At 37.8% G+C, this 27,722-nt stretch overlaps 1 long non-coding RNA gene across 7 annotated transcripts in view; it reads right to left on the bottom strand.

Annotated features, from left to right (window-relative positions):
* Nucleotides 1-27,722, bottom strand: part of LOC142143911 (uncharacterized) — a 182,475-nt gene that overhangs the window by 73,127 nt on the left and 81,626 nt on the right. The window contains exon 1 of one of the 7 annotated variants that reach the window (XR_012689598.1): nt 13,223-13,290. The exons of the other annotated variants lie outside the window; for them this stretch is intronic. This is a non-coding gene — a long non-coding RNA (uncharacterized LOC142143911). Of the gene's footprint in view, nt 1-13,222; nt 13,291-27,722 lie in introns of those variants that run through there. 7 annotated transcript variants of the gene reach the window in all.

The following is a 27,722-nucleotide window of genomic DNA, read 5'->3' as shown; positions in this document are numbered from 1 at the left end:
GGGTCACTAGATGGTTCTCTATATAATGCATGGGTCACTAGATGGTTCTCTATATAGTGCATGGGTCACCAGATGGCTCTCAAATAGTCCATGGGTCGCTAGATGGCTCTGTATATAGCTCATGGGCCATAGATGGCTCTCTGTATTGTGAAGCAATCAGTAGATGGTTCTCTATATATAGTGCATGGGTCTCTAGATGGCTCTCTGTATTGTGAAGTGGTCACTAGATGGCTCTCTGTATTGTGAAGCAGTCACTAGATCAGTGTTGGCTAACTTGTGACACAGGTGTTTTGAAACTACAAGTCCCAGCATGCTTGCCAATATATAGCAGCTTTTTGCTTGAATGGTATGCTGGGACTTGTAGTTTCACAACACCTGGAGTGTCACGGGTTAGCCAACACTGCACTAGATGGTTCTCTATTTAGCGCATGGGTCACTAGATGGTTCTCTATATATAGCGCATGGGTCTTTAGATGGCTCTCTGTAATATGAAGCGGTCACTAGATGGTTCTCTATATTATGCATGGGTAACTAGATGGCTCTCTGTATTGTGAAGCGGTCACTAGATGGTTCTCTATATAGTGCATGGGTCACTAGATGGTCCCCCACTGTATTCCCCTTCACAATCAAGCCGGACTTCATCAAAATCCTTGGCATTTGGTTTGGTGGAGAGGAGGCGGCCCTGAAGTGCTGGAAAGAGAGACTGGCGACAGTCAGACTGAAAGTTGGACTGTGGAGCCTCAGAGACCTTACCATCGAAGGGAAAGCACTGGTGCTGCGCAACGAGATTCTTCCCGTTCTGCAGTACACGGCCCAAGCTTGGCCACCTCTTGCTGCCGTCTGTAAGACCATCACGAGGACAGTCTTTCACTTCATCTGGGGATCCAAAATGGACAAAGTGAAGCGGTCAGTGATGTACAAGGAGCCCCACAAAGGTGGGAAAGGGATCCCCGATATCCCCACCATGCTGTGGGCCTTCTTTGTTTGCAACTGCATCCGCAGGACACTCCTTGAAAAGAACATTTGCTCTGCTGGGAAGTCCATGTCCCGCTTTTTCCTTTTGCCTCTTTGGAGGAACCTTGGTTGGGACAAGTGGGACAGCTCCTTCCCTTACAACTGGACTACTCCTTGGTTTTACCTGGATGTTGGACATTTGTGAGGGAGCACCATCTGGAGGGACTTAAACCAGACTTGTGGAAGCCTAAAACTATCCACAAGATCATCAGAGCGAAGGACGTTATGGAGTCTGTCCCAGGGGTCCCTGTAGCTACGGCCAAACATGTTTGGGAGAATGTGGCCTTTAAGAGGTTGACTAATAGACACAAGAACATTGCATGGATGGCCATCCAGGGGGGTCTGCTTCTCAGGACATTCATGCACTCCCGGAACCTGTGCAGATATGTTCACTGCCCCTTTTGTATTACCAGAAGGGAGACTGCTCAGCATATCTTTTGGGACTGCCCCACTGCACAGGCATTGTTGGATGCCCTGGAACATGAACTTAAGGACAGTGTGCCCAGGACTTGCCTTTCATACCATTCGGTATTTTATGGATTATTTCCTGGGACACACACCGTTGGGGCAATCCAGGAGGCCTGGCGCCTTATGAACTGTTTTAAGGACGCTATGTGGCTTGCTAGGAATCGCCTCACCTTAAAGCAGGAGAAGATGACCATCCAGGACTGTCGCAGGCTGATCCACAGCCTGCCAAGAGACTATAACACCCTTGACAGTCCTGAGGAAGATGAAGACGACGATTGATTGTTATTGATTGTTGTCTCCCTCTTCTCCTTCTCCCCATTGTATCTATTTTCAATAAAAAACTTTGGTTTGTGCTCCCCCCTCTTGCCCCCTCCAACCCATTCCCCTTTCACAGCATGAAGTATTATTGAATGTAATGTCTATTTATGCACCCTTCCCTTTGTGTCTGTCCTCTATAAAAAAACTTTTTGCTTGTGACTCCCCCACCCTACCCCTCTCACCTACCTCCCCTTCACACCCAATGTAATTTTATTGCAGTGTAAAATGGTTTAAAGTTTGAATGGTTAGTGCAGTACTTGATGTATATAGTGTAGGATGTCATGTCTTGTACTTTATGCCCTGTATTGCACTAAAATGTATGCATGATCATGTATTACGGTGTACTGTGTACACTTGAATGAAACGTATGACCTGTGTTTTTTGTACTTTATACAAATAAAGCTACTTTTTCAATCAAAAAAATGGGTCACTAGATGGTTCTCTATATAGTGCATAGTCTCTAGATGGCTCTCTGTATTGTGAAGCGGTCAATAGATGGTTCTCTATATAGTGCATGGCTCACTAGATGGTTCTCTATATAGTGCATGGGTCACTATATGGTTCTCTATATAGTGCATAGTCTCTAGATGGCTCTCTGTATTGTAAAGCGGTTACTAGATGGTTCTTTATATAGTGCATAGGTCACTAGATGGCTCTCCGTACTGTGAAGTGGGCTCTACATGGTTCTCTATATTATGCATAGGTCACTAGATGGCTCTCTGTATTGTGAAGCGGTCACTAGACGGTTCTCTATATAGTGCATAGTATCTAGATGGCTTTCTTTATTGTGAAGTGGTCACTAGATGGTTCTCTATATAGTGCATGGGTCACTAGATGGTTCTCTATATAGTGCATGGGTCATTAGATGGTTCTCTATATAGTGCATGGCTCACTAGATTGGTTCTCTATATAGTGCATGGATCACTAGATGGTTCTCTATAAAGTGCATAGTCTCTAGATGGCTCTCTGTATTATGAAGCGGTCACTAGATGGTTCTTTATATAGTGCATGGGTTTCTAGATGGCTCTCTGGATTGCGAAGCGGTCACTAGATGGCTCCTATATAGTGCATGGATTATCAGATGATTCTCTGTATAGTGCATGGGTCACTAGATGGCTTTCTGTTTGTGAAACGGTCATTAGATGGTTCTGTATATAGTGCATGGGCCACTAGATGGCTCTCTATATAGTGCATGGGCCACTAGATGGCTCTCTATATAGTGCATGGGTCACTAGATGGCTCTCTATATAGTGCCTGGATTATCAGATAATTCTCTGTATAGTGCATGGGTCACTAGATGGCTTTCTGTATTGTGAAGCGGTCATTAGATGGTTCTCTATATAGTGCATGGGCCACTAGATGGCTCTCTATATAGTGTATGGGCCACTAGATGACTCTCTATATAGTGCATGGGCCACTAGATGGCTTTCTATTTAGTGCATGGGCCACTAGATGGCTCTCTATATAGTGCATGGGCCACTAGATGGCTCTCTATATAGTGCATGGGTCACTAGATGGCTCTCTATATAGTGCATGGGCCACTAGATGGCTCTCTATATAGTGCATGGGTCACTAGATAGCTCTCTGTACTCTATATATGCCAAATGGATATTTATTACCATATTTATCGTTCTGATGATAAATGTATTAATACCTTTATCATCGGGGAATTCTTGTTATTGCCCAACCTTATCAGGATGTATGTCCTGCTTCTAAATTTGAAGGGGGAGCTGAATGCACCTATCAGGGAGCATGCAGTAATACTAGTGTGGTTTGAAGGGCGACGAGATAACTCGTGATGTGCCTAACTGCCAAGGCACAGGACATATCATTTTTGGTAAAGCCGTACACCTCAATGTACTTCAGTGCACCTAAATTTCACTGTTTAATGGGGTAATATGTTAGTGCTGGTTTAGTAATAGGAGTTTGCACGAGTCAAGGGCAGTTCCTTGCTAAGTACAGAGTGGGTGCACTAGCGTGCCTAGATTTGTGTAGCATTGCAAATATGAAATTTAATTTTGCAAGTTAGATAGCTAAAATAAAAATAAATAAAAAAGATATAGAGGTGAAGGGCACATCTTTAGTTGCACATTCCTTGCTGTGGGGAAGGGTGCATAACAGCTTTCACTCCACAAAACCTCTTCTCTCCTATATCTTTTCCTATAGTTTTAAAGAGACTTATTTTCCACCTTCCAGTTATACTTTGATGGAGAACCACATTTGTAGAGGCACTTTGCCCTAATACCCAAAACTGCCACATGTAAAAAAGACTCAATGTGCCCTCTCTCTGATTATAAATTTAAGCATTAAATGGTGCTAAACCGAGCAATATTTTAGAGCAAAAATTCTAATGAAAGAGGTGGGTTTTGTACAGAGCCTCTTCAGATATTTTTGCCTCCCTGCAAACCTAGGTGTACTTCTGTGGAAATATCTCCTGAGTGGAGAGTGGGTGCTGGAAGGAGCGTCTAGAAGCTCTAGCGCAAAACAAAGGTGCTTTGCGGTGAGAATCCAGTATGCTTCCTAAATGAGGTCCAGTGCATGTCACTTACATTCTGCTGGCTCAGACATCGAAGCACGTCTCTCTTAATATGGTAATGTGCTGCAAATGGATGAAAAAGAGCACGATGGACAAATTTAGATCAGTATAAGCACTTCAATCAGGCAAAAAATCACAAAACAATGGACCCATGTTTATTAAATTGTAATCAGGGCTGTTCAGAGTAAAACGGTGTAAAAGTAAATAAAGTGTAGTAAAGTGTGGTAACAAACTTGATGTGCAAATCATACAATAAAGATTGCCAATATACAGCAGCTTAAAAAGACAATATATCACATCATGCAATCATAGGATTTGTTATTAAAGAGCTTATGTGCAGGGATGTTAGACGTGCCTTGGGCACTCTAGATGTCACACCTCTTGAGTACCCCACTCAGGCGCTGTGCCCCTAGCCCAATCCTCCTAGCTTTTTACCTTGTCTGGAGCAAGAGGTGGGCAGCATATTCTTCTTCTGTGTGTCAGACTGAAAGGGTGGCGTTGGGCTGGGACATCATAGTCCAGCTCTACGCTACCAGCTTCTTACATTGCTTCGCCTCCATGTGGCTGGTGTCTAGTGTAGGGACGCCACGTGGAAAATAACAACAGCAAATAAATGCCATTACGTTACTCATTCAGTACTTTAGACAGTGCTAAAACTTGGCAAACTATGCTACTGCCTTAGGTTGCCTAGTGGTAGTGCCAGACTTGCTGTCTTCCAGTCTATTAGCTGAACACCAGCACAGTTCCTTCATTTATTCTTGGAGATGTTTATCCCTTAAAAATATCTCCATTTTTAAAAAAAAGCACATTGTAATTAAATTAAACATTACAAAATGAGAAGGGCAGTACTCCAATGTCTATTTAGATGTATTTCCAGTGATATGCTTAGATGTACCAGTTCACTAGCAAAATATCTCTGGAAATGATAGATATTATTATTGCTTATTTGTATATTGTCTATTTCATATTGTCAGATACATACAACATCCACACAGATTGTGTTTCTTAGTGGGAGCTGAACTAATGCCCAGCACTGGGAGGTAGAAATGTTAACCACAGTGCCACCATTCTAAATATTTTGTATTAACATATATGCAGCAGTGCTCTATACTGGGCCTCATGGTTGCCCAAAAACAATATTTTATAGTGAATGGTGTCCTTCATTTTAGTAATGGGCAGGGAGTGTGGCACTGGGCTATGATGTCATAGCTCAGCGCCACAACCCTGGTCTTTGAAGTGCCGGTACCACCTCATATGCATTGGAGGGGAGCAAAGTATGAAGATGTTATGCAAGGAACAGGGCTGTTTATGATGGATTTGTCGCTGTGGTGAGCAATAGTCGGGTAAGAGATGGACACATTCCGTTACTGCAATCTCTTGGCAGTTGATGACTCATTTCTGCCATTTTCTCATTTATTGAAATGCATCACAAGCTTATTGGACACCTTGGCTTGCTGTTCGGGACATAGATTTTAATCATTAATAACATTCCAACTGAAGGACCTATTAGCAGATCAGCCTGTTACAGTTTCTTAACATAACTAATGCATACATTTATCTCATACTTGTCAACGCTCCCGGAATGTCCGGGAGACTCCCGCATTTTGCGAGAGTCTCCCGGACTCCCGGGCGAGTGTGGTAATCTCCCGAATTCTGCCCACTTCACTAGGAAGTGCCCCACTTCCTAGTGAAGTGGGCAGAATTAGATCCCAAACGCCGCGATTCCCGGTGAATCGCTGCGTTTAGCCCCGCCCCCTTCTGTCATATTACGCAATTTGCATCATTACGTCGCAGGGGCGGGGCCAACATGACGCAATTTCGGCGCCCCGCCCCCCGCACGCCCACCTGCTACAGAGAGTCTCCTGGACACCAACTTAAAAAAGTTGGTAAGTATGATTTATCTTGTATATCCCACTATGAAAGCTGACAGGGCTTGATTGAAGTACTGATATAACTTTATTTTGGGCAGACATAAAGAGTTGATCGCAGGAACTGTATAGAACCGAGTAATGGATCTGTGCTCCTTCAGCATTATAATTATATTAATTTCCAATTGCCTAAAACATAGCAGAGGACTGTGGTTAGAAGGCTCTAATTTCATTAGATTTTTGCTTCAACGTGGGGAAAATTGCCCATAATACAACTAATAGCCATCAAGAGAGGCTTGCAAGGTCATCTAATGTTAATAGTGAACATATTATACAAGTTCCTGTTGAATCTTCTTCTACAACTTGCTCAGTACATTATCTGGTTGACATTAATCAGTTTATGCAACAAATTATTTCCTCACTATACAAACATTCATTGCACATTAACTCAATTTCACGTGATATTTCCATCTGTGTCAAATATACAAGACCTGACTGAAAGCATTTTCCACTGAAAACAGAAAAGTTATGAGCAACAGTAATACTATACCTACTATTAAGGCCCAATAGAATCTCCTAAGTTTCGCTCATAAACCAACAAATCATGCTTGTCATAAATAACCCATAGCACAACTTCATGGTGCTTTTGTAGGAGGGCAACTATCATTTTCCAATGTTAAGGAATATGAAATGCTGTTCTATAGGGTAGACATTCATTAATGGGGTAGCATCAGTATAGTGAAAGCCCATTTGCTACTCTAACTACACTTATGTATCTCTTTAAAACTCACTGATACTGTGCTTTTATGAATGATGTCTGAATGCTAGTGAGATTACAATGCAAGTGTGGCATTCTTCACTATGAAGACTAACCTCTTCTGCCAGGATTCTTCTATGCTGTGGATAGATTGCTGTCTGAGACACACCTTGGGGATCAGGATATTCATCCATTCAACATGATTATGTAGAATCCAATCGGACATTCCAACTGCATTTACATTCTTCTGACCAGGCTGATACTTCAAGCTTAAAAATAGTTAATGCAACCATCCAAATGAAACCTATGACAGCTAGCTGGAAAGCCATTAAGATATAAAGGGATTTGTATCCATCAAAACGTCCAAATTTAGTTCTATGGAGGTAGTAATAAATGTATCCATCAAAGTCCATTTTACTGCCAGAAAATTGAGCTTTCTATGCAGGGTTTTTCTTCTTTGTTTGGACAGATGCATACTGCCATTATTTTGTTCTCTACCATGCTCTGGGTAGAGGGCCCCACAAAAGTCATTCCTGCTGGCATCCTCAGGTAGGCTATGAGATGGCTAAATCATAACGTAGCAGTAGATGGTTCAAAATATGAGATACTGAATGAAGATAAAGTGTCACAAGATGCCACATATTCTATGTGTGCCACTGATGATTGGCAAAACCTACAAACTGTCACTTGCCTCTGCTCATGCTCTTCCAAGGCCTTCACAAATACAAATAAGATATTGGAGTAGACCTCCTGAGAATACACATCCAACATACATGTACTTCATATATACTCTGAGGCATCTTTAGAACCTTAAATCACTAAGGGGTTGAATTCTACATATTTATGTGGAAAGAAAAAAGAAAGTGCAAACTTTAAAATGTGAACCTAACGTGCTTGCAGAGTGTCCTCTAAATTCATGCAAAAAGTGCTAATTTGAATATCAATGATAGTAGAATGTATTCTGGGGTCCACAACTTTGAACATTATCTGGCAATATTCAATCATTATTAAAAATATTTATCAAAAGAATGTAATCCATAAAACTAACTTGAATGAAACAACACAAAATACTGGATGATATATGGATATCTTCAGGAGAAGATGTAAAAAATCAAGATGTGTGACCTCACATGACCAACTGTGAATGACAGCTATTATCTCACACTCATAACTACCCATATCTTAATTTGGAAGTAGAACTGGGATGACAATTTTATTTCTAAATAAGAAAGGAATTATATAAACAGCAATGGAAATAATAGCAGTAAATCGCATTTCTCAAGTTGTAAGCATATGATAAGGTTCTTCAATGTGAAATGGAACCAAATCAGAGGATTTGAAATAAGACCCATTAATCTGCAGATTTTGTCACTAGATTTATATAATACTTCCCAGAGCAACCCATCTCCATGCTTTTAATGTCTGAAACTGTTGTTGGCTCATGCAAACTTCTTTTGCACAATGTATTATCTTGCCAATTTCTTAATGTCCCCTCATGAGGGAGTTTATATTAATGAGGAGGAAATATATCTTCAGTGTATGGGATTCTAGTATTTTGAGCCAGCAGTGGCAAGCATTTCTGTGGACCAATGAAAATTTGACCTGGCAGCTATACCGGAGTAAGAGGAGTAAAGATATAATATGGGTAAAGGTTTCATTAATACAAGTCTTGGAGGCACTTTACAAAGTTCTGATACAAATGCATATGGTACAGTTTTGTCGAGTCCTCTATTTAATGTTCTGCTTCTGCACTCTGATTCAAAAGATGTAGCCAAGTGGGATCTATGATCCATGTTTCCTGTGCCTAAAAATGGAGAAGGCTTTGTTGCCATGTATATTGCAAAAATGTCTTCAGTGCATATTAAACTTGTCTCTATGGGAGGCTGCATTGAACAAGGGTATCCCAAACGTTAAAAATTCTCTATACAAACTAATTTCCTCTATCTTTCTAATGTCTAATGTGTCCCTTTTCAAATCATCACTTGTCAAAAGAAAACTGACTGAATCAAAATCAATGAAACATAATCAGATATCTTAAAGACAAATAATGAATCTTTCATAGTATTTGGAAACCCTTGATTAGCAAGCTCATGTTCTTTATTTGTTGATTATTATGACTTACCCTTACTGCACATATTGGTTCACACTGGTTTCTAGGTTTCTACTACCCCCTGTCTTCGCTTGTTTTTCACATGCTTTTATCCTTGCCAATTCCAAAAATGTCTAATCCTTTTTTATCTTCTGTCTAGTGCCCTGTCTATCTCTCAAAGGACCACCAGTGTTATTAAGGACTAATTCAGTGATCCTCGTGCAGCGCCGCCCTCATTTTCTGCTTTTTTATCTTCTACCTTATGTTATGTGAGAGCATATTTATATTAAATTTCATTGCTAAACTTTATTAACAATTAGTAAAACCCTACTGAGATTGAAAGATTAACATATCATATGTCTTACATGTGGCACCGATACATTGATGACATGCATTATAAATGTTATGAGCATATGTTGCATGATTTTAAATTTTGATGAGCTAGATATAATATTAATTAAAGTTGACATACTTACAGTCAAAATAGTGAAAATATTTTTCAGGTAGTAGGTGATGTAAGTTTTTGTTGCCAGTCAGAATCCTTGCTATGTAATTAAACATGTTCACAACAAAACAACATCATGGTCAAATCAGTATTAGTTATGTTAGTTATTGTGAACCTGCATACATTGGATGAAGTAATCTACCCATGTCAAGGGCCATTTATGAACCACAAAAAAGGCAAGCTCTCCTTGCTTTACGTCTTGCACAAGTGAGCCTAATGGTCCATCAAGTGTATTTCACACCTTTTGGAAACACTCTCCTAAAATCTGTGTTTACATTTGCAGGTTTGCGTATACTCCAGAAATGTCTCTAGAAAGTACAACCTACTTTCACTAAAAGGCCAACCCTTCAATAAATTAAATTATCTCTTGAAATATTGGTCAGCTTAGCTTAATATATATCTTAAATTCATCATTAAAGAAGTGAGAGGACTTTGGGATTGGTCTTATTGCATGCCCTTTTGGGTATTTACATGTTTTTATTATTTTGTTTAAAGTGTGCCTAGACAAAACCTTTCCCATAAAAGTGCAACTGGAAGGTACAAATTGCTTTCCATTATATGGATGAGGTTTGGGGTTTAAGCCCTCTGGCTAGCTTTAGAATTCAAGTCTTTATTGGGGAGGTAGAGGCTCTTAGTCTATGCACAAAATGGTAATGACTTCCTAAATGCAACTTTTCCACTATGCCAGCTTATTTAAATAAGTCTGTCCTGCAAAACAAAATATAAATTTTTCACTTAACTGGAAACTGGGCACAGTTGTTTGGCTAATCTACATTTGGCGAGGAAGGTAACTGATCACTCAATTTATCACTTCAGACAGTGCAAAGTTTAGCTCACCTGCAGATGCAGCCAACTTGCCTGTAAATTCATGTTCTTCCCTGTAAAAACTGGGACATTTGTGCAAAAGTAGGGGTGCGACATGACAAACCAACATCTGCAGTGTGCTTTTACACTTTCAGAAATTATCCTTATTAAAATTGATGTGAGGATAAACATAACAATCTAATGAAGACTTGCTTTAGAAAATAAAATATATACCATGATTAATTTACAGACCCTTTGAATTAAACAAGTCCAACTATTAAATCACCAGTAAATTGCATATTCATTCAGAGCAAACAATAGTATACATAGATCAGACAGCTTTACTACTTAAATTGAGGGATTATAATACCTTATTGTGTTCTGGTAGAACTACCTTATTCTAGTTTGGATATTGTCTCTGTTTTCCTAGATGTTAGTGCACATCGTCTGACAATGAGCCCTGTTGAAGTACATGCTTCACTCTCATGTGTTCTGCGTATAGTCCATGTGATTGGGTTACCATAAGTTTGTTCCTGTTCAAGTATGCTTGAAATATGGGGAGCAGAGCTCTGCTCATATGGTGCTTGCCTATTACAGTAGTATAGAAGAGAGGAAGAATGATACCCATATAATGCCAGAATGCTGATAAAGTAAAGACTCTGGGGCCTATTTATCAAGCCTAAAACCATGTTGAAATGTTTTTTTCCCCATGGTTTATATTTTAGTATCCTAGTAATGTAACAAAAGCCTAACGCAGGAGATATCAGATATATCTCCTGCATTAGGCTAAGTATTGCAGAATACCGCAGTCCCCATAATTTTCACTGGGAACTGCGGTCTGAGCCAATTTATCAAGATCCAAAATGCTTAACGTTTCTGTCCTATGAGGGGAGTATCACAGGAGAAGGATCTTCAGATCCTGACTAAAGAATCGCACTAAAGACCCCAGGTCAAAAGTAAAGCGAAGTCATCACCGGGACAACCTCTATTGGATGCGCTGTCTCGGAATGACCTTTTGATAAGTAGCCTCAGCAAATAATCCCTTATTGTTGCAATAAGGGATGATAATTAATGAGGCGGGGTGCGGTCAATACTAAATGCTGTTTCACGATGGAAAGCATGAGTGGAATAATGGGGTATGACATAAAATTCCTTTCACATAACCACTTTTTCCTTCCACTCATACTCACTCCATCTCCACTCACTTTGTGAATAGGAACTTGTCTGGTGAGGGAGAAAAAGGGGTAAGCTCATACTAGATCCTAAAAAGTCTGACCAGTATAACGTGTGTGTATAGATCTAATTAAAATTGCACCGCTTGACAATTTGAAACAGAATACAGATATGAAAACAACATGTTGACTCTCTCATGCAAATGTAGTACTGAAATATAATTATGTTCACATTTTACATTCCACATAAAAAGGTTAAGGCATCTGTTCGGAAGAAGCCAGATGAATGATAAAGCTTAGGAAATGCATATATATGTTTTTTTAATAGCCATTAAATGCTAGATGAGCATGTTGTCCTTCATAATAAATTGTGATATCGTATTTTGATTCTGATACTTACAAGAAAATATTTTGGAACAATTAAAATCGGTATCAGTTTGTTGAACAATGGGTCACCACAGCATACAGGGCATTTTTATGTGTTCAGCCAAGGTTTTTTGTAAAATAGGATGAGAGACAAATTTGTCCTAGGCCTTCATATTCATCTCAAGATATGAGTCAATTAACACTAGGTTCCTACATGGAATCCTAAAACTTTATGAAGATACACAATGTACAAGGTTGCCATATACAGGCTTGATTTTAAGAATGTTATTGAAAATGAACACACACAATATTAATGTATTACATACTGTTGATGTTAATGATTTACTGTGAATTAAGGTTTTAAATAGAAAACAAGTAGTGGTCCTGAGGAAAGTACGTAGTATCTCAATGTACGCAAACAAAACAACCATGATACAAGGCAAATAAATGTTTTTCCGCAATGTATTATTTATCCATCCCCTTTACTCTTCACAATTGTCCCCATAAATATACTGTTTACTCAGTTTTTCTTACCCAACGCTGGTTTTCATTGCGAACCGCAATGTCACATGACTTCTTTGCTTCACTAAAATATGTTACTACACATAATGAAGCAAGTAAGCTCTCATAAATTCAGCCATAAATCCTTATTATTTTTAAATTCCACAGATGAACATGCTGAGGTGATGATCATCCAGTGGGATTACTTTGGAGGCAATCAAGTTCAGATTCACACTACAACCGAATATATTCAATTACCTCTAAAAAGCAATCACTGCCTCAGTCTTTAAAAAGACTTAAAAGAGTTAACATAGGCGATACCCCATGGAAACTTAAACACTATATACAAAAAGTGACCCAAAAAATCCAACAGCTGGACTACACACAGAAACAGTGATAAATGGCATACTACAAGGCACAGACAATCCACAATTAGAGGTCCAGTCTCTCTACCAGGGTTGGACTGGCCCACCAGGGTGCCATGGAAATCCCTGGTGGTCCTTGCTTTCTGAGGGCCCTGCCCCCCAATACATGCACTAAGAGCCTGCATGGAACTACCCCCCAATACAGCTCTAAGACAGATGAGTTTCCTCTGCAGACTCTACTGTGCTCTGATTGGCTGAGTGATATCACACAGTCACTCAGCCAATCGGAGCATGGACACTCCCTCTACCTACACCAGATTCATGGAGGAAGATGGAGGCAACACAGCGGGGTAAGATAAGTGTACTGGAGTTTGTGTGTTAATGTGTGTGTGTGTGTGTGTGTGTCTGAGTGAGTGTGCATGAGAAATGTGTGAGTGTGTGTGTGCTGCTCTATCTAACCTGTCACCATACTCTCCTAACAGACTCTAGGCTGGTCTCTCTGCACCACTTTCGTAGCTGCACTGGGGACATCTGAAGAGAGAAGACAGAGAGAGATAGAGAAAATGAAAGAAGAGATTACATTAACTTTGATCTAGATAAGTGCGTGTGCAGTATATTACTATTATTATAAACATATTATTGTCTTTAATGATAATTTTTTTATGACTATAAAATAGCCTTCTAGGTGCAAAATATTTAAAATATAGATAATATATAACTTACATCTTTTTTTTTCATTTAAACTTATTTAAAGAAAGTTTATTTTCTTCTTTTGGTTCTAGCGTCACTGCAGTATGCCAGCGCCATCCTGCTACTTCCAATTGAGCTGCTGTTGTCAAAATCTTCTGCTGCCTGGCTGACATGATATATTCACTGATTTGAGGCCGGCAGTAGGAGATTTGGAAAAAAAACAAAACAGTTCAAGTGGAAGAAGTGACACAGCGCTGAGAAGCTACAGAGGCATCTGTAAAATTAAGACGTACCAAAATAAAAGATAAACCTTATTCTGTGAGCTGACAGCACTACTTCTAGTGCTGGTCTTGCCTTTCTGTTGACTGGCAATACCCTCTCGGGTGGCTGGCCATGACCCTTCAAGGGTACTTACCATTGCATTCCCCCCTTGCCCAGTGGACACTTCATGCCCCAGTCTGACACTGCTCTTTGCTCCTGACATACAGAAAGCCATCAAATCTTAATAGACTTAATTCATACAACCTGGGAGATCTGGAACACATGTTTGTGGGCGGGTAACACATGGAAAAATAATGTCAGGCAATTTGGTTGGATCTATTGGAGAAATGCAAGGACAGAATTAGGTAAGTGTCATGGAAGCTCTTAGCTATGAGGACAGACTGCCTGGGCTCAGGTTGTCTACTCTGGAAAAGAAGCACCTAGGTGTAATTTCTATACAAAAATTTCTCTCCAGACATTCATCAATAGGATTACAAAAAAGAAAATGAGACATGCCTGAAGATTGTAAGAACAGCATGTCTGTTGTAAGGTCATTTAAGGGCTCTTCATGGTATAATTGTGCAGAACCAATCACTCAACTGTCATGTAAAATGATTTGGGACACATTTGGCCACACACTAGACCAAAATTGTTTACCTGATAATATAGGACACAATTAGGGTATTTGCCTAAGATCACACACTGCTAGCTCATGGTCATTCCTGATCTAAGGAGACCAAATTGGGTATCTAAGAATTGGCAGTATAAGAGTAGTAGCTGTGTAATGTCCAACTAGTAAAGGTAATTAACAGACTTAATAGATATTTCATTAAATATTTAGGTTGCTTTTTGGCTAAATACAGCATATAGGTCTATTATATCGTGCTGGAGCGTTATCCATGGTAGTATGTGATTCCCATTTCTGGGCAATATACAAAACAATATAATACTCTGGTAATTGTGACAGTTCCCATTTTTGTTTTGTGTTTTTCATAAATTAAATGTGATATCCCTTATTTTGCTTAGATTTCTATCCTCTAATTTATAATGATATAATCTGTGACATTTATGATTCCATATGAGTAACTCAGAAGGATGTATTGACCTAGTATATTTACCAACTTTAGCCAGTAATTGAAGGACAGAGCAGATAACAGGATTAGGAGAGTGTGACATTAAATATTGACATAGCGACAGAGGCAGGAAGAGGACAGGACATGATAGGCATATTCACTGACAAATTCATGATGATGAACGTGTAGACACAGAGCAGAGAGAAAGAGATGTGGTGGGTCGGGATCAATAGTATCTGAAAAGATATCACAGCAAATTAAAGAAGGACAAAGAGGAATTATTTTCCCTCTGATGAGATCATAGGGCAGGGGAAGGAGGTTACGCTTTCATCTCAATGCATGGAGAGCGATATGGTTTCAGTTACTGGGCAATAGGCGAAAATAATTTCTGTTAATGAAGGAGAAAGTATCCATACTTTCTTGTCCATTTAACTGCGGTGTGGCAACGGCAGTTGTACACTGCAGTCATCAGAAAAATCCAAACAAATCTTCCTGAACTTCACCATTGTATTGACAGAAGTTTATGAGAATGGTGCCACAGTCACACGCAAATCTAAAGTTATTAATTGAATAAATACTGAATTGATCATAGCATAACACAACCCAGAAATCTATATTGTATGTGCACACATATATATTTAATAGAAAAAAGTAACACTTTGCTTGCATTTTTACAAAGAATATAGTCAAAATTATAGCATGCTATATATTTAATTTGCACACATTTTAAAGGTACTTTGTTAAATGCTTCTCATCTAAAGCAAAATGAATACTCCGCTCTTTCAAAATACTTCTGGCTCAGCACTGACAAAATCAATGCTTGAGCATATCCCCCTATCACAGACTCCCTCTTGTCATAAGCAGCATTTTTCTTCTATAAGTTTTTAAGCACCAATGTAGTTATACTGATCATGTTATAGTCACGGTTCCCTATGACATCAATGAAAATATCATCACCACTTATATGTGCTGTATCACAGATCAGTATTAAGTGACTTAGGTACACATTGATGTTGTACAGGGCAGCCTGTTTTTTTAAACCAGTTATCCAGCATGTTCAGTATAGTTCTATATATAATATAATAAAATATGCTGCCCCTCTTTGTAGCTCATCTCTACAAGAACTGCTGCCAAAACTTCAAGCAGACAGCATATTAAAAGCATCAGGAAGTTTGTGCCATGGACAAAAGCCATCTATAAAGTATCAACTGTTCCCTGATGTTTTCTGGTGCAATTAGAGAGTTTGTAGCTTTCTCATTGATAAGACTTGTTCCATTGGCTCTTCCCGTAGCAACTGAATTGGGTTTACACCAATACTGGTCTGTATTGTACATTAGCAACCAGTTTGGGGGTCTGTATATAATCTACTAGGTATTATGAAATTGGCTCTTTATGGTCTACCAGTAAATATGCTCTTCATTGCATATCTGCCACCAGAGAATAGTGTCTGTGTTGTTTACTAGCCACCAGAGAAACATTTCTGGATCATATTTTGCGACCAGAGAATGGGATCTGTGCTGCATACTATTCACTAGAGAATAGGGTCTGTATTGCATACTAACCATCAGAGAATGGGGTCTGTATTGCATACTAACCATCAGAGAATGGGGTCTGTATTGCATACTAGACAACAGTAGAGAAGTCTGTGTTACGCCTGATTGCATAGGGTCTATAATGTATACTAGTCACTACAAAATTATCTTTGAGTTATATACTAATCACTGGAAAATAGTGTCTAAACTACTTGCTAATCCTTGTAATTAATATTTTGTAAGATGAGAGACATGCTCAAAGGTATTAAAGCTTTTTCTCAAACTGATTAGTTGACAGTTTAAAAAAGTTGAGCTAAATACAAGCAATACAGTTTTCATCATCATCATCACCATTTATTTATATACCGCCACTGATTCCGCAGCGCTGTACCGAGAACTCATTCACATCAGTCCCTGCCCCATTGGGGCTTACAGTCTAAATTCCCTAATATACACACACAGAGAGACTAAGGTCAATTTTGATAGCAGCCATTTTACCTACTAGTATGTTTTTGGAGTGTGGGAGGAAACCGGAGCACCCGGAGGAAACCCATGCAAACACAGGGAGAACATACAAACTCCACACAGATAAGGCCATGGTCAAGAATTGAACTCATGACCCCAGCGCTGTGAGGCAGGAGTGCTAACCACTTAAATACTAGCCACTGTGCTGCCCCAGTTTTGAAAATGTTCAAGCTGGTTTGACCAGAGTTGAACCCATTTTAATACTTTTCTAATGAAAATGGCAAACCTTGAACATGAACAATGATCAATGAACTTTGAATACAGTAGCGTTCTTTTTTCAAATTAAAAAAATTATAAAATACTTAATTAATTCTTTATTTTAACATTTTTAACATGAGCCGCAAGCAGGAAATGCAAACCTGGAGCATGCACTGTGATCAACGAACGCTGCTAGTTTCAAGATGCAAAAATAAATCGGTGTATATGAAAGACTGTACTGCAAATATGTTCAAGACCCTCAAGCTGATGACCATCAATTGAATTTCTAACCAGTTTGAAATGTTCCAGCATCCCTAGGTGGTGTTCTGTTGCTTGGAGTCAGTGTGCTGGAGTCAGTGTTGGAATAATGTTAGGGCACCACCACTGTGCTCAATGTGTGGATCTATGGGTATGGTAATGTGTGAATGGTAATAATGAAAACAAGACAGTATATATGGCTTATGAGACATAAATCATCATCACCATTTAGTTATATAGCACCACGAATTCCACAGCACTGTAGATAGAATATTTTGTCACTCACATCAGTCCTTGGAACTTTCAATCTAAATTATCTAACACATACACAGCTTAATTTTGTCACCAGTCAATTAACCTACTAGTATGTTCTTGGAGTGTGAGGCAGAAGTACTAGCCACTGAGCCACCGTGCTGCACGTAAATAGATGAGTGGTGTAATTTGCTCACCTTGGGTGCCAAAACTTGTACTGTCTTAAAATGTATGTGTTCAATTTGTATGTGACAGATGTTCTTATAAATGTGTATATATAAAAGGTAGTATTGCCATATTGATGGTGATGGGAGATGACGAGAGCACTGATTTAAATTTTGCAGTGAAGTCCAGGCATCTTGAAAATGTTGCAATGTTCAGCTACACAACTATTAACAACATAGGTGGCCCAAAAGTCACCAGACTATCAGGTAATCGGGTCAACATGTGTGTATTATATATGTATTTTATACATATAGATTTATATGTAGACTTCTTTGTAATCAACTATGATTGATGACTTTCCAGGAATTTCATGTAATGTTAAGTGGATGTCCTGCTTCACTGAGGTATGTAGCAGTTGCCTTGGTATATCACATAAAATACAACATAAAATACAACATAAATTGTCAACATAAAATACATAAATAATACACACTAGTTGACCCGATTACCTGATAGTCTGGTGACTTTTGGGCCACCTATGTTGTTAATAGTTGTGTAGCTGAACATTGCAACATTTTCAAGTGAATTTTGAGAAGTTCTACAAAGGGAACAGGAAATCTTTACTGTACGGTGCTAACTCCAGCAGCAAGTTTAAGGACAAAAAAAAATGATATACCAAGGCAACTGCTACATACCTCAGTGAAGCAGGATATCCACTTAACATTACATGAAATTCCTGGAAAGTCATTAGTTGATTACAAAGAAGTCTACTTTGTCAACATAAAAGACATAAATAATATAAAATACACATAAAATAATTATATCCACAAACAAAACTACTTAGGCTTGTTTAAATAATACTGCATAGTAAGGTACAAGGTGGATTGATGATTACAAGATTGTAACTATATACTGACCCTATAGTCTGCAGGGGCTCATTACTGTACATAGTCACCACAGTGCTAGGAAAAAAGAGACCGAAGCTATTGATTTAAACACCCAACTATAATAAACCTTAAAAAATAGGTAACACAAAAGAATTCATACATTGTACTTTACATTTGCCGGCCCAGTCATACGGTAAGAGCATTCCTTCTGAAGACACTAATCTTTCTTAATAAGCATCTACCAGGAATGGGTTCCCACTGTGAAGAAATGGAAATCTTAAGTTCTTCATGCTACTGGCCCCATGGAGTTCAATTCAAGCTCTGTTTAATCTATAAAAATCAATATTGAGTATGTGTGCTATAGGATCGTTCCATCTAAAAGTATCTAGTTGGAAATATGGGACAGATACAATAGAGCAGCCAAGCACATGTAATTTATCCAACAAATCTACAGCACTCCAACATTGATTTTTTCCACTTTGCAAGTGACTGAGCAGCAGAAGAAAGATCTTATTTAAAAATACTTGGGGCTAACTATAAAGTCCCACATCTTGGCTTCCGGAATGTTTTTATTGTTAACAGTCTCATAACTGTTACAGGGCATCTCAATACGTTTTCTAATACTACAAATTGTTTACTGTAATGGGTACAACACAATGACTTTCAAACTTCCTATGGCAGAGAAGAATTTGTTTTTGGAAATCACAGTCAACATACCTATGGAGCTATTTAATGTTTAAACATATCTTTCAGCATGATGCTAACTTGAAAGAAGGGATGAAAAGAAAATTGTATATATCCAGAAAGCTGTATTTTTTTTCATAACATATTAAAGTGTGCAATTCAATGACTGGAATAATGGTACAGAGATACCAAATTTCTCACCGTAATTATAACTTCTGAAGTCTGTATCAAAATGAGACATAGAAATATTTCCAGGTAGAAGTAATTGGAGTTATTTAAAAAAAATATGTAGATATGTTTTGCCATAACAAAAATTGAGAATATACTTATTTTTTGGGCTGCTCTTCTGAAAGAAAAATGTTGTTGCGTTCTTAACTGGCAATTTATTTTTGTCTTACATTTCTGGTAGGTTGTTCTATGTAATCTTCAATATAATAAACAGTTGTATGTTATTGATTGACTTCAAACTGGCAAGTGATTGTTCAGAACGGTTAACCCTTTAACTGATGATAGCAATCCATCAATAAATGGGTAGCAAAATAATGAATTTGCTTTTTGTATTCTACTGTATTCTGGAGGGTATAGGCTACAAGAAAATACCACAATTTCTAAACAGGAGTTCATAACAACATAGTATGAGAAATTAGAAGAACTACAGAACAGTCATAGTTAATTTTTTTCTCGTGATGATTTTGTACATATTCCTAATGCATACTATGGGCCTGATTCATTAAGGATCTTAAATGAAGAGGTATCTTATTTCAGTTTCCTGGACAAAACCATGTTACACTGCAAGGGGTGCAAACTAGTTTTCTGTTTTGCACATAAGTTAAATACTGACTGTTTTTTCATGTAGCACACAAATACTTGATAGCTTATTTGTACACTGACATATAAAGTTGATATTTGTGTGCTACATGAAAACACAGTCAGTATTTAACTTATGTGCAAAACAGAAAACTAGTTTGCACCCCTTGCAGTGTAACATGGTTTTGTCCAGGAGACTGAAATAAGATACCTCTTCATTTAAGAACCTTAATGAATCAGGCCCCATATGATTTATTTCCTATATGAAACAAGTATCCAATTATTTAAAAACATAACACATAATTGAAACATATTTTCTGCCACAGAAATAGCAGATCATCTGCAACTCCAGATATCTTTATTTAAGGTATGTGTTTGTATTGAATTTCCAATAAAATAATCTGTCATTCCCGTATAAAATGCATACCAGAAAAATTCCATGTAACAACTGTAATTCAGTGTGGTATATTGATAATTCCATTAAAGTGATGAACAGAACTGTAGGAGGTGACTTGTAGAGATGTAAAGAGACACAGTAGAATGTTCATGGGTGAAGTTGATAGTTCCTTAGGGATACTAACACTTAAATCAATATACTGGATAAATTCCCAGGCTCCATAAAAAATCTTCTTAAGCAATTATTATTGGTTTAAAAACTCCACAATTACAGTCAGTATAGGTGGACTATATAGCAAGGCATAATCAATGTTATTTAACCATAAGTAGAATTAATACAGAAAATCTATAACCTCTACTGTCATATATGTCTCCGTCTCTCTTCAAATCTATGCTTATCTATTTCGTGCCAATATACTTTCTTATCGAAAAAGGAAAGTGAGCAATCTGACAAAACAGCGTTATCGAATTCTTTCAGCCGAGACCCACATGTCATTCACAATTCAGACATGCTGGGGGTTGATTGATGGATTGGTTTGTGACAAATGAAACTCAGATCAACAGCTCTGCACCTTTTCCCCATCAGGGACCACAGTAAAGCATAACTCTGTAACAATGGTAGGATTAGGGATGCATTAGCTCTCCATCGACCCAGACCATCCACTCCCATCAATACTTCCTACGTAATAACCTGCAGCTATGATAAGAAAACAATAGAAGGAGAAAGGGGAAGGAGAAAACAAATCAATAGAAGAAGGGAATGTCTGAAAGATGCTTTGGTCAGAAGGAGAAAAAAATATTTGCTGTACTGCAGGCGTAATGTCCACTGACAAGACAATGCAATGTCAGAGTTTATCAATGACAAAACCAGCTGAAAGAGTTGTAAGTAATGCAGGACTGTCTTCTCAGGGGTGTCCCACAGAATGAATGCCGATAATAACATCAACATTTCCTTTAAAACACAAATATTTAGTTAGTGTACATAACAGCAATAAGAGGAATATGTTATTAGCTGACGTTATGTGTCATCAATTGTTTCTTTCACTACAAGTCATTTTAGGTCATTTACAGAAGTGCAAAAATGCAGCAGTATAAATGCAATGCCCAACGGTGTTACATGTGAAAAGACCAGCAACTGCGGAGGTGAAATACGGACAATGTTTGCTAGGTGTGGGCACTTCGTTATAGCCCCATATGTAAAAGCTAGATATCATTTTGTGGGATGTAATTATGTAAATGAGATTCAAGGGGTAAGCAGAGAGCATTTTGGGATTTATACTCTATTTATCAGGGGCTGCAAAGTATTTTTTGGCCTAAAAGGCCTTACAAGCGCAATGTATGAAAATAACTCTCTGGGCCTGAGTCATTAAGGAAAGTAAGGCAAGAAAAAGGAGTAAATGTTCTCCTGGACAAACCATGTTACAATGGAAGGGGTGAAAATTAATTTATTATTATGCACATAAGAAAAATACTGGCTGTTTTTTCATGTAGCACATATATACTTGATAGCTTTATTTTTACACTGAAATTTAAAGTTGAACTAGCACATGCCCTACCCCAACTATAAATCTGTGCATACATTTTAAATTTACCTCCCCCTCCAATGCAACATGGTTTTGCCCAGATTCAAAGGTACTCCTTTTTTATGCTTTGCTCTCCTTAATGACTCGGGCCCTCTAAGTGCAACTAGACCAACATTTAAACACACAAAAGTGACAAATGTGCACTCTCTCATGACTAATTAAAGATATAATTAATTAAAGATATAAAAGTGGATACACCAAGCAGTATTTTAGGACAAAAGTGGAATTATTCATGAAGGAGGTGGTCCTAACATGCTAGCAGGCTGGACTTTAAAGTAACGTTTTTATACTTTTCACTATAAGTATTTCCAGTTGGACATGCAATCCCGCAAAAGTAGGTGCAGATTGATTTCAATTCCAAGGACTGCAAAAGTGGCTTACATAGGAAGGGATAACTTCTCCAGAAGCACAGAGTAACTCTGCCCTTCCTCCCAGTGGATGGGCCTATACCCTTTATAAAGCCTACTAAGAGGTAGGAGTGCGTTATAATGCCCCACTGTGTATTGCCCACTGCTGGTGTAAATAGTGTCTAAATTGTATATAGTCCCTGTGTGTTTTGTGCTCTTGCACTTAGGCCTAATAAAGCCGCTACCAAATGATATGCCTGTCTCTGGAGTTGATTGGACTTGTCTTACACAAGGTGCAATCCCAACCTGCAGCATATTGTGAGTAGATTTGCTTCATCTACCGATATTCCATTACAGTTCATATTTTTTCATAGACATCAACAGCCAGATATATCACATGGATATATATCTGCCAATTTTGGCAAATCAAGATAAGTCAATTTGTGATTTGGAGCAGATGACATTTATATTTATAAGAGCTTTGAGCTTACTCTAAGTCACTGATCAGCACAGTGTGAAGGTTTCCTCTCTTTCTGTTTAGTTCTACATGTCTGATAAAATACTTGAAGGGTTATTAATTTGTAATATTATAGGCAGTTTACATTAATAAATGGTATTTGACATCTATATTTCAGCTAATAAGCCTATATTAAATTCACTCATCCTAAAATGATTTGCATGGCAGTTCATGCTTAAAATATAAATGGATCCATAGTATTTAATGTAACATGAAACTAAGTACTACCATTTAATGCTTCATCTTCCATTTAAAATGTACTGAATGTATGGTTGCTAAATGAGTGCTTTTACAATGGGTGAATACAACAGTGGTAGAAGATTGATAGTGTCTATTGTGCGGAGACTGCGCTGGTATTACAGATGATAGCGCACAACTCCTCTTCTTAAACTTCCACCTTCCACCCCAATGACCTAGTACGAAAATAATTTGCCTAATAGTTTTTACCATGGAAATTATAACACCAATATTACACTGAGCTGTATATTTTGTTATATAGGACTAACTAGGCTAACATATCTACACTTATCATACAAACTTTTTTTATGTCTTTTGCAAAGCATTCAATGCACACGGGGCTCCATTCTACCTGTACCTGCAGGGCATTAATGTGTAGAGAGAACGTTCTAGTGTCACATCTGTAGCTACGCTGTATGTTGCGCAGGACAACTAACTTGGTGCCATGTTGCTATGTTGAGAAGACAAAGTTTTAGTGTGAACCTCGTCGGTTGATAGCCCTACACATTTATTCACATGGTAAGTGTGTTTTCTACAAAAAAAGGGGGACATCACTGAAAGACTGCTCCTATAGCGCGTAAAGCTTTTTTTGCCGCAAATAACCTAAATAGTACAGAGATCCAGATGTACCTGATCAGACACTCTACTCCCAACAAATCATCAATTCAAGGTCAAAATATGATCCTTTATTTAGTAATTTTTTTCTTCAACAAGTTATTATAATAGTAGTTATCCTATTATTTTAAATAGATGAAAAGATGAAAGAGACCACAAAAAAATTAAGCCATACCATTTACACACATGATACAATGATAATAGCTATAAATTAATAGGGATGTTGTACTATAGATATAAAAGGGTATGCATAGCATAGAAATGAACTACTGTCAAATTTAATTATTCCAACCAGGATGAAGTAGCATTGTCCTCTAAATAGTAACTGAAACTTAACAGAACAAAATCTCCCATCTTAGATATACACATGATAAATCCCCAGATGCAGTGTCTGTACTGGGCTAAGTCATTTTCTGAAGGATGTCCATTTGTCATTGGCCTTTTCTCATTTGTGTCTTGTTAACAAGTGCATAAGTAAACGGAGGCTGCAGTAATTGGCTCGGAGTTACTAATGAATTAATTAACTTCAGTCTATTTTACCTAACCTTAAATAATAAGCATCTTCTTTGGACCAAGCAATAGGACTGACAGGCTGAAAAAAACAGTCATGTAGCAAAGCTCTTGAAAATTAATGAGAAACGGGAAAAGAATCAATGTACATTCTGCTTTGCTGAAAACCGACACAGGACAGATACAATAAAGAATGAATACATATAGTCAGGTTAGAAAAATAGGCTTGAAAAGTGGGCAAATTCAATTACAGAAGTAATTAGGAGATATAGGGGAAGGCTGCCTTTTGGGATTTTGCCAGAAAACATGAATTAATAAGAGTGAATAGAAAGCGTCCATACAGTAATTAAGAGGCAATCACCTATGCCAATGAGTACCTGGTTTAGCCTGAAGCTATTAATTCAGCGATCAAAAATATTTTTAGGTGATTAATACAGCAAATTTACTTTAAAAGACCAATTCCTGGAGAGATATCAAGACAATAGCACCTTATTTGTCATTCTGGCATTTATATAGCTAATTAAATTCTACAGTTTGCAAAAACCATACAGCCTTATCAGGATTAGGAAAAGGACCATTTAATCCTAACTTTGCTGAGTTATCTTTACTGTGGAATCAACAATAAAAATGATCCTCGACTTTCCTGCACTTGTTCAAAACATTCCTTTTTGGGATTAGTGAAACCTATTTCGAAGAGTTTATTTTAATTATTGCCATAATTGAGTTTAAAACAGTTTTTGTGGACAGTATGTGTACCTTCACTAGTAGAAACATTACAGATGGAAACAAAGTTCATATTTTTGTAATCTGCAATTAATATGTATCTGGGAGGGTAGCATTCTAATTAGCAGGAATAGAGCTAGCTAATCTTTGTTCTTTTTAATATGAACTATTTTACTGCCTAAGATGAAGAAACTAAATTCAGAACACAATAAATGTTCCTTCCATAACTCAATTATCTGTACACTTGATACACTGACATCACACGTTCCCTAGCTAGATAGTAGATGACTCTGATCTGACACATGACATTGTGTGACCTCTCTCTTCATACTTTGGTGAAATGCTCTGAGGCAAGCGTGAGTAGACAGTAACTTCTGTTTTGACGAACGGATGGATATGGACTTCATGTTACACTTAGACATCAACATGTCCAAGTCAGAACACAAGGTAACCTCCGTGTTGTAATGCATATCGTAGATTCTTCATCTCTAACCAGCAACAAAATAATTATAAAATATGAACTTAAATTCTAATAAAGGAATAATTCACCAGATAAGCCATATATGTTTTCCAAATATTTAAATTCATAAATAGGTTTATGTCCCTATATTACTCTGGCTTTATTCAATAAATCACTTCTGAAGCAGCATCAAACATATGGACTTTTTATATGAAAATACTTACCAGTACACTTAAGAATATTTGTATTGTTCAAGAGCTTCAGGGAAAACATGAATTACCTCTACAAGAACTAAGATTGTGCCATAGGAAAATTCTGTGGATGAAGAGCAATGGAAACTAATGGGAATCCATTTGAAAAACAAACTTTAAAGTCAGTGATGTAGCAAATGTTTACTTAGGAACAAAGAGTGGAAACATTTCAATGTGTCAACATTCCTTGCTTTGCTGTCTAGCACTGTTTACCTCCCTAACCACCGGAGATTACACTGTGCGAACATGTCCAGATAGAATTAAGTAGTTGACCAAATCAGTAATTTAGACTGTTCCACTAATTTAATACACTCAAAGTATATTTAAAAAAAACATGGATATTTAACAGAGACCCGTCAAACTTGCCTGTATCAATTATGTGGGACAGACAAAAGTCTAAAACAAGATTAAAGACTGTGAACACGTCAGGGAACACACTATTCATAAATGTGTATATTACACAGCAATATATTACATTTCCAGTATGACATGTTAATTAGAAGAATCATGTTTAATACATACAGAAACATATTCACAGCTATTTATTAGGTAGATTGTTTAAATGATGAGTGCATGCATATGATATGGACTTCAGTAGTTTATTATAAGGATTGGTTTAGCCCATGTGATCATTTTCTCATACCGCAGTTGCATCCTCTCCACATTTATTACTGATAATGACCGGAGGTTCTGTGGAGCTGAGATTTTGTTCCATAAGCCCCAAAAAACACTTATACATTTCTAAAACTACTATAATTACTGTAAGTAATTGAAATATCACTGATAATAGTATAAAGATGTTGTTTTGTATTAATTAATAAGCATACACAGAAGCATTTTTTAACACTTTAGCAACATGCACCTACTGATATTTGATATATAATTGCAATTACGTTGTCGTCATGGGAAGCTGCTTAATGTGGGAGTAAGGGGCATTAACAGCACAGAAGTAACTAATCGATACGGGAAATACAGGAAATACACAGAAGAGTTGAAAATATAGTGCTTAGCTCCCTGTCCCTTGAATTCAAGATGTGTTAATACATTTTCTCTTTGTTGTGCAAGGCATAATGTGCGATGAGCTAAAATGACATATTGAAAAAATTGAGGATGCACCTTACAAAGAGAGCAATAGAAAAGCAAATCTAGGCCCATAAGTACCAATGCATCTGCAGCAGACCTTTAAGGATGGAGCCAGTAACTTAAGAGGTAATCAAGCAGAAGGGAAAGTAGTGTCCAGGCTGATCAAAACTGTATCTGTAGCTGCTGGGGCTCTTGCATCTCTCTCTTTACACTAGACTGGAAACTCTTTGTACTAATTACCAGACTGTACCAGATTTTCTGGTTCAGTTCCATTTCATAATTGACTGACAATAATGCTCAAGGAAGGGGAAAAATTCAGGCTCACCACCGCAAGCTCAGGATCTGAAGTGGTTTCATAGGGGGGCCATCATTGCCTGGCACTAAATGCAGATTTAAGCAACTCTTATCTGCACTTCCTTCCAATTCATGGATTTTAAGAGTGAGATTAAAGTGCGGAGGTAAGAATAGCCAATCTACAGCAGGGCACTAATTCAATTGTACGCATCCATTACAGAGTCATTACCTTGGCAGACAATCATTTATGGAAGTACGACTTTTAAAATGTTTAAAGGTATCAAACCTACAGCTGTACCTGTAAAAGATCAGTGCTGATATCGTACAGGATATGTGAGGCTAGCTGCACAGGCATGGATTTATCATTACATTACATGTGTATGTGAGATACTAGAGCAATTCTGTTCAGCAAATCAGCCTGTGCACCTGTCACTAGTTGCTTAACTTTAAAGTTGCACAGAAAAAAAAATAAGAAACTAGAATTGAAATAAAATAAAAAAAATCTAAAACAGTTAATTGTAAAGTTAAACATTGAATTAATTAATATTTTATACTATAATATTGACTGATCTCTTTCCTGACACCCCCGTGCCCCCTCTGCTGACATTAAC

The sequence above is a fragment of the Mixophyes fleayi genome, chromosome 3 (genome assembly GCF_038048845.1).
Source record: "Mixophyes fleayi isolate aMixFle1 chromosome 3, aMixFle1.hap1, whole genome shotgun sequence".
Classification (NCBI taxonomy): domain Eukaryota; kingdom Metazoa; phylum Chordata; class Amphibia; order Anura; family Limnodynastidae; genus Mixophyes; species Mixophyes fleayi.
This window is presented reverse-complemented; position numbering and strand designations above follow the sequence as displayed.